The 11,959-nt window shown below is 39.4% G+C and overlaps 1 pseudogene across 1 annotated transcript; it reads right to left on the reverse strand.

The window, feature by feature from the left end:
• Positions 1-6,441: 6,441 nt before the first annotated feature.
• On the reverse strand, positions 6,442-8,421 carry LOC149848633 (U-box domain-containing protein 27 pseudogene; annotated as a pseudogene). Its single transcript, XR_016432988.1, has one exon. The product of XR_016432988.1 is annotated as a U-box domain-containing protein 27 pseudogene (transcript).
• Between the last annotated feature and the right edge of the window lie 3,538 nt (positions 8,422-11,959).

An 11,959-nucleotide genomic window follows, 5' to 3' on the forward strand; every position in this document is an offset into this window, starting at 1 on the left:
GGCCTGTCCATATCCAAGTTGGGCATAAGCCAGTGAGGGCTAGTGGAGCAAATGGATCACATTAGTTTCAATCCCTGATCCAAATCTCATAAATTATTCTAGTATTTGGATCTTAAAATATGATACTAACATAGTTACATATCTGATTGAGACATATGTTCAAACTTTTTCTTTGGATCCAGATTGACATTCAAAATCAGCATTTTTTGTAAAATTAGCATTCAGATCTGGCTGAGGTCTATCTTCTGAAAATGTCCTAAAATCTTTGGCAACAACAATACATAATGTAAACAAGCATGCTGCCATAAAACCAACAGTAACTTATGTTTAAGTCCACAATTCATGCATATTGGTGCCTATGCTTGCATATGCATAATTGCCAAACATCGTCTTATAACAAGTGCAATGACATTTACTTAACTGCTTCATTATTGAGATTTTCAGTTATCAGAAGAGTGTATACAATGACCCTGGCAGCTGAGGAAGCGAGAGATCAAGATAATTATACCATTTGGAATAAAAAAGAATTCAAACATCTTCTTTTGTGTAATCTTCATCTCAGCCAAGTATTTGGATGTCATTTTTTTATATTTACACGGAGAAACCACCCCAATGATTATAAACCTAGCCATGTTGGCTTTGCCTGCCGTACTTATGGTCGCTATCTTGGCAGCTTAAAACTCCCTGTGTTTATCTCTTGCCACCATGTTCCCAAAGAGTCACCATGTTTCGGCTTACGCAAGGGGTGACACCTATGGGATTTGAACCTAGACCACCTGCCTAGCAGCCTAGGTCTCATCCCACTTCGCCAAACCTCTTTGGGGCTATTTAGATAGCATTTGGGATGCCTAGTTAAAGGAGGAGACAAAAAACCTCATATAAGTGCATACTCATAGAACAAAATAATTAATACCAACAATTATTCATATATAAGTGTTGATTAACAGTGCACTGAAAAAATGTACATAATTTCTTATTACATGAAAAGTAATGCCAACAAGTAAATAAAAGTCATGACTCCATCAAGGTTGAGAATAGGATCCTTGAACCCCAGAGAATGTGGAAAACCAAATCACGTAGTTCTAATCACACTACCGTGGTGATTTATATAGTGAGAGGATTTGGGGAGGTTTCCATGCATGGACAATTATGAGATCTCTTCACCTTCACATAAGTGTTCTATAACTGAAACCTCTAAAACAGAAAACCTTTGATGTCTTCGTGCCAATAGGGTCATATCAAATTGGATCCAATCTATAGTCCAACATTCTCCCACTTGATCCATTGACACAAAAAAACTTATTATCGAGGTTATTTACTGTTATCTCGATTTAAGTTTCATGTGGTTTCACATGCTATACTAAATCACATGAATGAATTATATGAGTCAGGGAGATGAACATCGTTATATGAGATATTATATTTTCATGTATTACAATATCACTCATTTTAAGTGTTTAGCATGCTAAGAGTACTTTTATGAAAGGTTGGTCCCTAACCCATTCTTTTTGGGTCTTTTAATATTGTTATATTGCTATTCTCTCTTTAAAACAAGAGACACTTTACACAGAATTCAATAATGCACAAAACATAAAGAATCAATTTAGTTTTAGAAATGTGATCACATAGCACTATAATATAATGTCATATATAAAAAAGAATCAAATAAAAAAATCCTCATCACATGTTGAGAATACAATTCCAGTGCTATCCCTTTAATAAGAGTATTTACGATAAATTTTTTTGTGTCAATTACAACAATACACACTAAATGATTCACAGTTATTTCTTTAACAATAAGGTATTTTAACTTCATGTGCCCATACGAAGTAGAGCTTTTGTTGTTATTAGAGAAAGACACAATAACTTCATTCTCACAAAAGATCTTCACTGACCTCTCAATAGAGTTCACAATACCAAGACTCAAAATGAAATTTCAAATTCATATGGTTTGAGACAAAGTCTCATATAAAACAAAACAATTTGCTTTCATGGTGTGAGCTGCAGTTGTAAATTGTTTTTTGCTTCTCCATGAGACGACACCAACTGTTAACAGGAAGATGTATCATATAGTATTCTTTTTACTATACATCCTTATAAATTCGCATATGAGTATTCAACGACCTTTAGGTGGTCTGTCTTTCTTTAGGTCAACAAATATTCTTTTGTTTCTTACAAATAGTACATGTTTTTTTTTGTAGTCTTCTAGTGTGCAACTCCTAGATTAGACTGATATATACCAAGTATCCCAACAACAAATGTGATATCAGGTCACGTGCAGATCTGTGCATATTATAAACTCTCAACCACATGATGCTTGCCATCTAAATCTTTTCATTATTATTTTAAGGAGAATCCTTTAAACTATATTTATCCTCTTTTACTATGGGTGCCAAACTTGAAAAGCAATTCTCTATCTATTATATTTTAAGTATTTTAAGAATATAAGATTTCTAAGAGAGACCGATAGCAACAAGAAGGAGAAGTCATCCATACACTTAAACCAAAAAATTAACAAAAATATGCACTAAGCAGTGAAGCATCCGCAAACTATCAATATGGTAGAAGGTCCAAGTGTTAATTACTAATTGTTGAATCCGAGAAACAAAGAAAATAACAAAAAGTGCACTAATATGAAAGTCATCAATATTGTGTAAGGTCCTGGTGTTACTGATGATTGATTCTAAAAAGGCAAAATTACCAAGGAAATAGCAAAATACAATGCAGATTTCAACATTTCTAGCTCATATTTGTGTTGTTTATAACCAAAAAGCATACTTCATCAATCATGAATAAACTTAGGACACCATTAAATCAAACCAAGTTTGATTATCCAACCTAACTTGTGAGAATTGAATATTTTGGTGGTTGCTACATTTATAAGCATATATATTCTACATGTCCATATTAATGGGAATGGCATTTATTCGTGCATATATACATGTAAGGGTGTGTTTGATGACCCTAGACCTCAGATCTGAGGATCTAGTGTGGCCCTTTTTACCCCATTACTGTCATGGTTCTTTCACTCCACCGGTGGGGGTGGAGGTGCCATACCAGAGAGGTGTTGATACAAGGATCTAAAAACCATCCCTCCAATTTGAGAACCGAGGCTATCAAACATGGCTTAAGTGTATACCTAAAGCCGAGCAAAATAAAACCTTGCTGTGAAAAGCAATGGTCGATAGTCCTATTTTGAACTTGACACTATAAAATAAAATATTTAACAACTTGCTTCATCAGCATAATATTCAATCCCTTTGGCTGACATGATGTGGCCAGGATTTTCATAGGGCCCCCAAAAGTATAAAAATATGCAACAACCAATCAGAACAAGCAAATATGTGTAGAATTATTTTAGAGATCTTTGAACGAATTACACTTTGGCCCTTTAATTGCCAGTCTCTGGCCTAGGATCTCATCGTGAAAGTTGTTTTGTTTCAATCTAACCATGTAGATAAGTTTACTATGGTTGCATGTTAGGGATCCTTGGATTGTGTTTTCTGAACAAAGAAAATATATTGTTTGCATATGTATTTAGAAGTTTAGACAAACATGTTAGCATATTGCTTTTCATACCTGTGCAGATGTAGCTAATGCCACAGTGATCCCTTTAATATGGTCCTTAAAATATCTCCCCTTGAATTCAAATAATGTTGGATATTTATCTAAAAGCTAAAGGCTTGAGATCTGGATATCTATAATATCTCAAAGCAGGTGAACAATTGATAGCATAGGCCCTCGGGCAGGGTTCCTAGCCTCGGAGTTTTACGCTGCTGGCACAATGACCATAGGTATGGCAGGCTGAGCCAACGTGACCAGGTCTTCCGGGTGCGGTTTATTGGGGTTACAACAACAACAACAACAACTACGCCTTCATCCCAAACCAATTGGGGTCGGCGATATGAACCAAAAAAGAAAATCATGGGTCTTCCACATGAATCCTTCTCCTCCAATCATTTCTATTCAATGCCATGTCCTCGGTGAGGTTCAAAGCATTCATATCCTTTCCTATCACCTTCATCCATGTCTTCCTAGGCCTACCCCGACCTCTTTTAACTAATATATTGGGGTTATAAATTAAAAAAAAAGGGTAAACAGTTGATTGCAGAACATGGTACACCTAAAATACTAGCTTATACCAAAACTCCTTCTCTCTCTCTCTCCCTCTCTCTCTGACAAGAATCGATGAGGGAGTATGAGAACCACTTTGTACTAAAATCAATCCTGATTGTGATTATGAAAGTTATTAACCATGTGAAAGCTAAAGCTAAATTCTATGAAAATTATGTAGGTTAGAATTGTTAAATACTTATTCCACTTTAATGCTTTCAATATATACAGAAAAAACCTATAACGCAGATGCAAGACAAAATATTAGATACCAAGTGAGAGAGGAAGAAGAAGAAGATGAATACTTGTTAAAAAAAAAATAGGGTGGTGACAGACCTTTAAAAGGGGCGGGTGACTAAGAATGAATTCAATACCTAGTTGGTGGTGTCATGCTGCCTTGTAGAGTCGAGATGCTTTGTTTATTAATAAAAAATAAAAAAGTTGATATTAGGAGAATACCATCCAAATTTCAAATGTGATTTCTTTTTTTCAAACACAATATGCTAGCAACTATCAATAAAATCCAAAGTGCAGGGAGAAGATATATCCTTTTTTAGATCCTGCAACAATTCAGAATTGGCATTTTCTTTAGCATTCAGTTGCTCTGAATTTCCATCTAGCTGTTTCTTTAGGCTATCTAACAATTCCAAATTTCTCTTAAAAGATTTACTTGAATATTCAACAGTAGAGAGCTGCACAGGCTTGATGGCTACATAGTTAATCCCCATCATCTCAACGACACTTGACCCCTTGATATTCTGCTCAAAGTACAAGCCATTTCCAGCATCAAACCTAGGAACACAATCACACCGATAAAAAACAAAGCACCAACTATATAAATATTCTCTAATTTTTGTCATAGAAATAACACAGAAGAATGCAAGTGCATGAATTCTTGAACTGGTGCTCATGCATTCAAGGAGTTGTTATCTGGCTTGGGCGATTCAATCATTTTATTATACAACTCCAATGTTCTCATGAGCAGCCTTTGCAGCTTGAGAATTCGAACTTCGATAGGAAAAAGCAAATATCAAGGCTACACTAATCGCAAAAGTATTACCATAGAAAAGCCACTTTCTCAAACTTTTAATGGACTCTTGGAGCAAGTTTTTTTTTATGGGTAAATAGGATTTTACATGGGTCCAAAAATCATGTTTATGAAATTTATGATTTTTTTTGTATGTTATAGAATCTTACTTATACATAAAAAAAAAAAACTATAATCCAAGAGTCTATTCACATGCCGGTCAGATTTACCAAAAAAACATAGGTAACGTACAGTTTTTGAAGATAAAGACTCTCTCTCTCTCTCTCTCTCTCTCTCTCTCTCTATATATATATATATATATATATATATATATATATATATATATATATATATATATATATACACGCGCGCGAGGGCACTGTGCTAAATGAAACCTGGTAGTAGATTTTTGTTGTTTTTTTCAAAATTTCGACCCCCCAAGATGTGTTCAGCATGATTGATTGACTAGAAATCGATGCTTGGATCATGCATTTCTGATGAAAAATGGTATTTGTAGACTAAAAAATTTATGAATATTGTAGGCCATTGATTTTCTGATTTTCGAAACCTGGTAAAAAGATATCCATACATTGGAATCAAATTCTCCAAAAAATGATTCCTTTAGAAACATCACTTCCGTATGGTCAGAATATCGGACAAACACTGAAAATCCATTATCTTGTTTCATTTAGCATTGTGCCTATTTTGTAGGTTTGATGAAAAATCTACCAGGTGTTATATCGGATGACTGGTTCACGGCAGATCTGCTCGGGCATGGCCTCTAGTGGACCTCAACTGCCACCAATTCCCTGTTTGGCAGCAAACCCTGGGTGCACAACCCAACCCTAAAAGGTAGGCTCTGGGGACAGGGTCCTAGCCATGGTGACCAGGTGCTGGGTGTGGTTTCTTTACTAAAGATAAACTTTGAAAAGATTTTTTTTCCCATATAATTGACCAAAATGGATTTTTAAGCGACCAGATCATCATAGCCGAAGATCTGATATAGGAATTGCGTGGCTTAGATAGCCCAGAAATTCGTTCTGAAAGATAAGATCACAATCTGTCTAGCACTCTCGATTTCCGGAACTCGTTCTCCAAAATCGTAAAGATCTCACTTAAACCCCTCATTTTTAAGGATCACCAGCTCCATTCCTTATCAAATCAGCTCAAAATCGCTGGTGTTGTCGTCGCCCTGCTAGGATCAATCAATTTCCGGAAATTGTATGTCGAAGATCTTGAGAAATCAATTTCCTTGAACTAACGGCCAAATTCTTGAACTAATTCCTCGCATTAGTTACTTATGAACGTGAATATCATCATCTCGGGTCAATCTAATTTTCCTGAATCTAAACTCTAGGAAGTCTAAATCCCGAAAAATCTCCATCATTCATTATCATATTCATGATCCAGGTAGATGAAAAGAGAGCCAAAAGGATAGTGCTCAGAACGGACTTGTACGCCCATTTTTCACTAATTCCCGAGAATTCACGATTTTCTCATTTCCAGATCTCCTCCCAGATTTACAAGTTCTCATATACAAAATCAGGAATTAGGAGAGAAAGGGGGAAAAGAAACAGAGAGAGGAAAAATCTCGGGAGGTTCAGAAGGGCATTATGTGCGTCGTCTTGCTATCGTAGATGGAGAGGAGGTTCCCGGAATTCGGACGGAAGATTTTGAGGAGGTCTCCCGCCATTCGCCGGACGTCCGGCGAGCAGTTGCTCTGCATTACCAGCAGGAACTTCGCCGGCGCGTTGCTACCCGCCACCGCCTCCGTCGCCCTCCGGTCCCGGAAGGCGCGGCACACCCTCCACAGCACCACCACCCCGCTCTCCGTCGCCGCCGCGCGCACTTTCAGCAGCCTCCGGACGATCGCCGCGACGCATTCCGGCGACTCGCAGATCGCCGTCCGTCCCTCAGCGGACGACGATGCGAGTTCCAGCACCCTCATCGCCATCTCCACCGCGTCTCCGCTGGAATCCGGCCGGAGGAGGACCCTCCCGACGGCCGTAACCGCACCGAGCCGGACGATCCGCTCGCGAGCGCGTCTCGGCTCCGCGATCGCCGCCAGGCAGGACACAGCAGCAGCGATCGCGATCTTACCGCTGCTGGAGTCCGTCAAGAGGACCCTGAGGAGGCCTGAAAGAACGGCGTCGCTAGCCAAGACGGCGGAGCACGAGCCCGGTCCGGCGGAGGCCACGGACTCGACCGCCCTAGCACACTCTGCCACCGCCTCTGGGTCGTCGCCATCGGAGAGGACGGCCGCGAAGGAGGCGAGCGCGTCCGGGGTCGAGAGAACCTCCGCCGCCTGTTGATCGGATCGGGTGGCCAGGATCGGTGCGAGCGCCTTGACGGCCTTCCGCAGAACCTGGATCCCCTTCTCCACGCGGAGTGCGCACGCGAGAGCGGCGGCGCCTCCGGCGCTCGCTACGGCGTCTCGGCTCCTCTCGCCGGAGCGGACGACGGCGGAGAGCCTCCCGATCGAGCCGAGGTCTCCATCCCGGACGCCGCGGAGGAGGTCCGGCAGGTGATCGTTGTGGTCGGGGGTGGTGGCGGATGACCAGGACTGGATGAGGCGGTGGAGGGTGAGGTTGGGGAGGAGGTCCTTGGAGGGGAGAGGCTGCATGGTGGCGGGGCAGGTGTTGTGGCCGGCATCGAGCCAGTGCTGGATGCTGGAGCGGTCGTAGGTGACGCCGGTGCAGAGGCTCACCGGCGACTTCATCACGTCCAGCGATATGGGGCACCTGAAGAAGGTCGGCACCGTGATGCAGAGATCGTTCTTCACCATTTTTCTTTATTTACAGAAATGTGGGAGTGAAGATGGAATCACTGATTGATGAAATATGTAAGAGAGAATGGGGTTGGTGGGGGAGAAGGGGAAGAAAGAGACGGTCAAAGTAGAGGAAGAATAGAAGAAAGGCGATGACGTTTGTCTTTAATTTCTTTTTTCGGAAGGAAGGAACAGGACTACCGCCTCTGACATATGATAACAAAACGATCCTGTTTTGATCTTAGCCGTGCAACTTTTACATCTGGCGGTTAGAATTAGTCCACATCCAAGTAAGAATCTTCACGGTTGGTTGGACAACTGTAGATGGATATCAAGTTATGTCAGACGATGCGCCCGGGCAGAACATAACTCTCTTTTGTGAGTATCTCTTTTTGGTTTACTGTTCATTATTAGATTTTCTGGTATTTTTTTGAAAAAATAAATCAAAGAGCCCAAACTGACCCAAGACCAATGTCATAGTATTTTGACAAACATTTTGGTGGAATGCTTTCTACTCACTCTTGCTGTGCTTGGTTGATTTTATGGGAATTATTTTGATTTTTTACCACATCTTGCTTGATCGTCAAAGTCATCAATGAGGACAGCCGGGTCCTTACTCGTTAGTCCTGTGGAAGAAGACACCTCTTTTGATTTTTTCTTCTTTATTAAGAGCCCCACCCCCACCAATGACAGGTTTAGCTTAGCTGTTTCTATTGCACTGACCAATTATTTATATCTGCCGTTGAGTTCAATCAATGCTCTGGTAGAAACCTTTGAAATCCTTCATTTTTTTTTTTGTTTTGGTGACGGACCCATCCTGGAATCACAAAAAGATGTATGAAATAAATTATTTCCACTCCCCCCCCCCCCCCCCCCCCCCCACACACACACACACACACACACACACACATTTGTTTTAACTCTTTTTTACCACGTGTAAATCAAAATTGCCAAGCACCAAACGGGGGTTTAGCATAGTTGGATGGGGCCTAGGCCGCTAGGCAAGCACCCCTTGCACAAGCTGAAGCTTGGCAACATCACTGCATAAAAATAAAAATAAAAATAAAAATAAAATCCTTCTTTTTAGTTTTTCTTTGCTGTGTCAATATTTTTCTAACTATTATAAAAAGTGGAAGCAAGGGCAGTAAGTGCAAAGAATTGGATGTTTTATAAGTTTTTTAATTCATATTTTGTCATGTAAGTTGAGAATGTAATTACATTTTTACAGAGTTTTTATAAAAAAAAGGTATTACTTACTCCTCTCAAAAAAACATAAGTGTTACATGGGTAAATTTTTTTTTAAGAAAAAAAAAGGTATTCACCTCCCACGTCTCTTTGAGGAAAAACTCTCTCCCCCTTTCTCTAGAAACCAAAGAGTTCCCATTTAAGGCCCGTTTGCATGTCATTGAAAATGAGAGCTTTCTGTAAAAACATAGGCAACCCTTTAGATTTCCGAATCCGGATTGGGTGCAATCACATGACACAAAATTTGTGCATTAAGCACCTGATTGCACTCTATTTGGGCCTTGGGCCTCACAACTCATAGGCCTGTCCCCAAGATGGAAGGTGGTCAGGTGCTTAATACACAAATATTTGTGCAATCATATTGCACCTGATCTTTTCACAAGATTTTCTCAGGTGCCACTTTTCCTGTGGAAAGAGGATCTTGTTTTTAATGTTTCACCCTCTTTTTGTGGTAATGGTCTCTCTTTCTCTCTCTCCAACTTTCACCTACCTTCCATCCCCGGTACAATGCATGCTTGGAATCTCGGCGACAGGATGGGTGTTTATGCATTTGGTGTTTCTGAGGCAAAATCTTGGTGAGACGCGCCCATGGTGATCCCGTTTGGAATCTTGGAGCTAGGATGGGCGTTTACGCATTTGGGATGGGAAGAGAGGCCATTTCTCCTTTGTATTTACAAGGGGATTTGGCAGCTTGCACTTATTTGAATGCATAAACTCTATAAACGCCCATCCCAGCTACCGATCCCAAACAGGCCCTAAATGGTTTTGAAACTTATCATTTTTAATAAACCCTGCTTATTTAAGAACTATAAAAATTTTTTGATAGGCAAGCTTGGGGTTAGGCAGACCCCACCAGTTACACAACATACCATTGGGTTTTGAACTTGCAACGTCCAACACATGGTGACGTGCACAAACAACTCCTACCAAACGATGAGCCCCAGTTGGTGTAAGAACTATAACTTATGAATTAAGATATATTGCAGTCTTTAAAACCATTCGTTTTTCAGTTTTCTTCATTTAAGGCCAGCCATTGTGGTATTGTGGTGGTGGTTCACGTTTTATGATTTATTAAAGTTGCTATATAAAAAGCATTAGGGACAAAGTTGAGATCCATCCCCATATGAGAAGATTGCTTGCCTCAAAATTTACATCTCTTTACAATACAATTCATCTTTTTTTTTTTTTACCTTTTTAAGTTTTATTCCTATAGTATATATAACTTTCTTTCTTTTTTTGTTTTTAAAGTGGTAAAAATTTATCTATTTTTTCTTAACCTTTCTTTCATTTCTTGGGTAGTAGGATAAACAATATATCTTTCCTTTTTATCCAATGACTCCTGCTACAAACCCCAATCAATGTGGGCATGCATTGCTGAAGCTGAAATTTGGCAGGAGGGCCGCATTGTTTGCTGGAAAATTGATGGGACCTATCATCCCTATTTTATTTGAAAAATGAACCCTATTTTCCAAGTAACGAATTAAGTGATACCATATAATTGTGGCCGTAGTAGCTCTTTGAAAGTAATAAATGTGCCCTAAAATTGAGGTAAGTTGCATTCCTTTATGCTCTGCTTCACTTTTCCATTGGAAATGTTGAATACCATCCTACTAGTCTGTGCCCAATTTATTTCATTAATTGTACGGACATTGATACATATCGTCACATTAAATGGCTACCTTACAAAGTACCTCTATATATAATGTGAGTCTTCTTTGACTCTTGACCAGACTTGCTTGAGATGACATCTCTATAGTGACAAATATCGCAAGATTTATGAAAATCTTTGAGATAATATCATGAGAAATTGCTTGAAAGTTTAAAACAACAATTTCTCGTGAGAAAATCTCACGAGATTTATGAAAAAAACATAAATACAGCAATTTAAACGTGATATTTACGTTTAGGAAGAGGGAGTCTCACCTAGTAACATTTAAAAGTGGGGTTAATACGAGTCAGATAGATTTTTTCCTACTTAGAAAGAGAGATAGGGGTTGTTGCATCGATTGTAAGGTTATACCAGGAGAAAGTGTAGCTACACAACATAGAGTCTTAATTTTAGATCTTAGAATTAGACAATGCCGCAAAAGGGATAGACATAGGATAGATCCTAGAATTAAGTGGTGGGCACTGAAAGGAGCTAAACAAGGAATGTTTGTAGGGCAGGTAGTTAAGGAAGTTGATTGGTGTCTCGAGGAGGATTCAGAATCAATGTGGAATAAGATAGCGGGTGGTATGAGAAAAGTAGCTAAGGAGGTATTGGGTGAGTCTAAAGGCGGTGCACCACTAGGTAAGGATACATCATGGTGGAACGAGGATGTCAAATTAGCTATTAAGGTTAAAAGAGAGTGTTATAGAAATCTAAGTAAGAGTCGTGATAATGAGAATTTGGAAAAGTATATGATAGCAAAGAAGGAAGCTAAAAAAGTTGTTCGAAACGCGAGGGCTAAGGTATATAAGGAGGTTTATGACAAGTTGGATACCAAAGAAGGCGAGAAGGATATTTATAGGCTTGCAAAGATGAGAGATAGGAAATCGAAGGATTTGGGTATGGTTAGATGTATCAAAGATGAAACACAAAGGGTTTTAGTCAAAGATGAGGAGATTAAGGAGAGATGGAAAGATTATTTTGATAAGCTATTTAATGATAGTCATGCTCAAGATCTTGGAGACTTCTCCATTCATTTTCATGAGATAAATCGTGACTTCATGCGCAAGATTCAAAAGAAAGAAATTGCAGAGGCTTTGAAGAAAATGAAATCAAGAAGGGCAGTTGGCCCAGATGGTATACCTATCGAGGCTTGGAA

The sequence above is a fragment of the Nuphar pumila genome, chromosome 1, assembly GCF_984573655.1.
Source record: "Nuphar pumila chromosome 1, dmNupPumi1.hap1.1, whole genome shotgun sequence".
In the NCBI taxonomy this organism is placed as follows: Eukaryota; Viridiplantae; Streptophyta; class Magnoliopsida; order Nymphaeales; family Nymphaeaceae; genus Nuphar; species Nuphar pumila.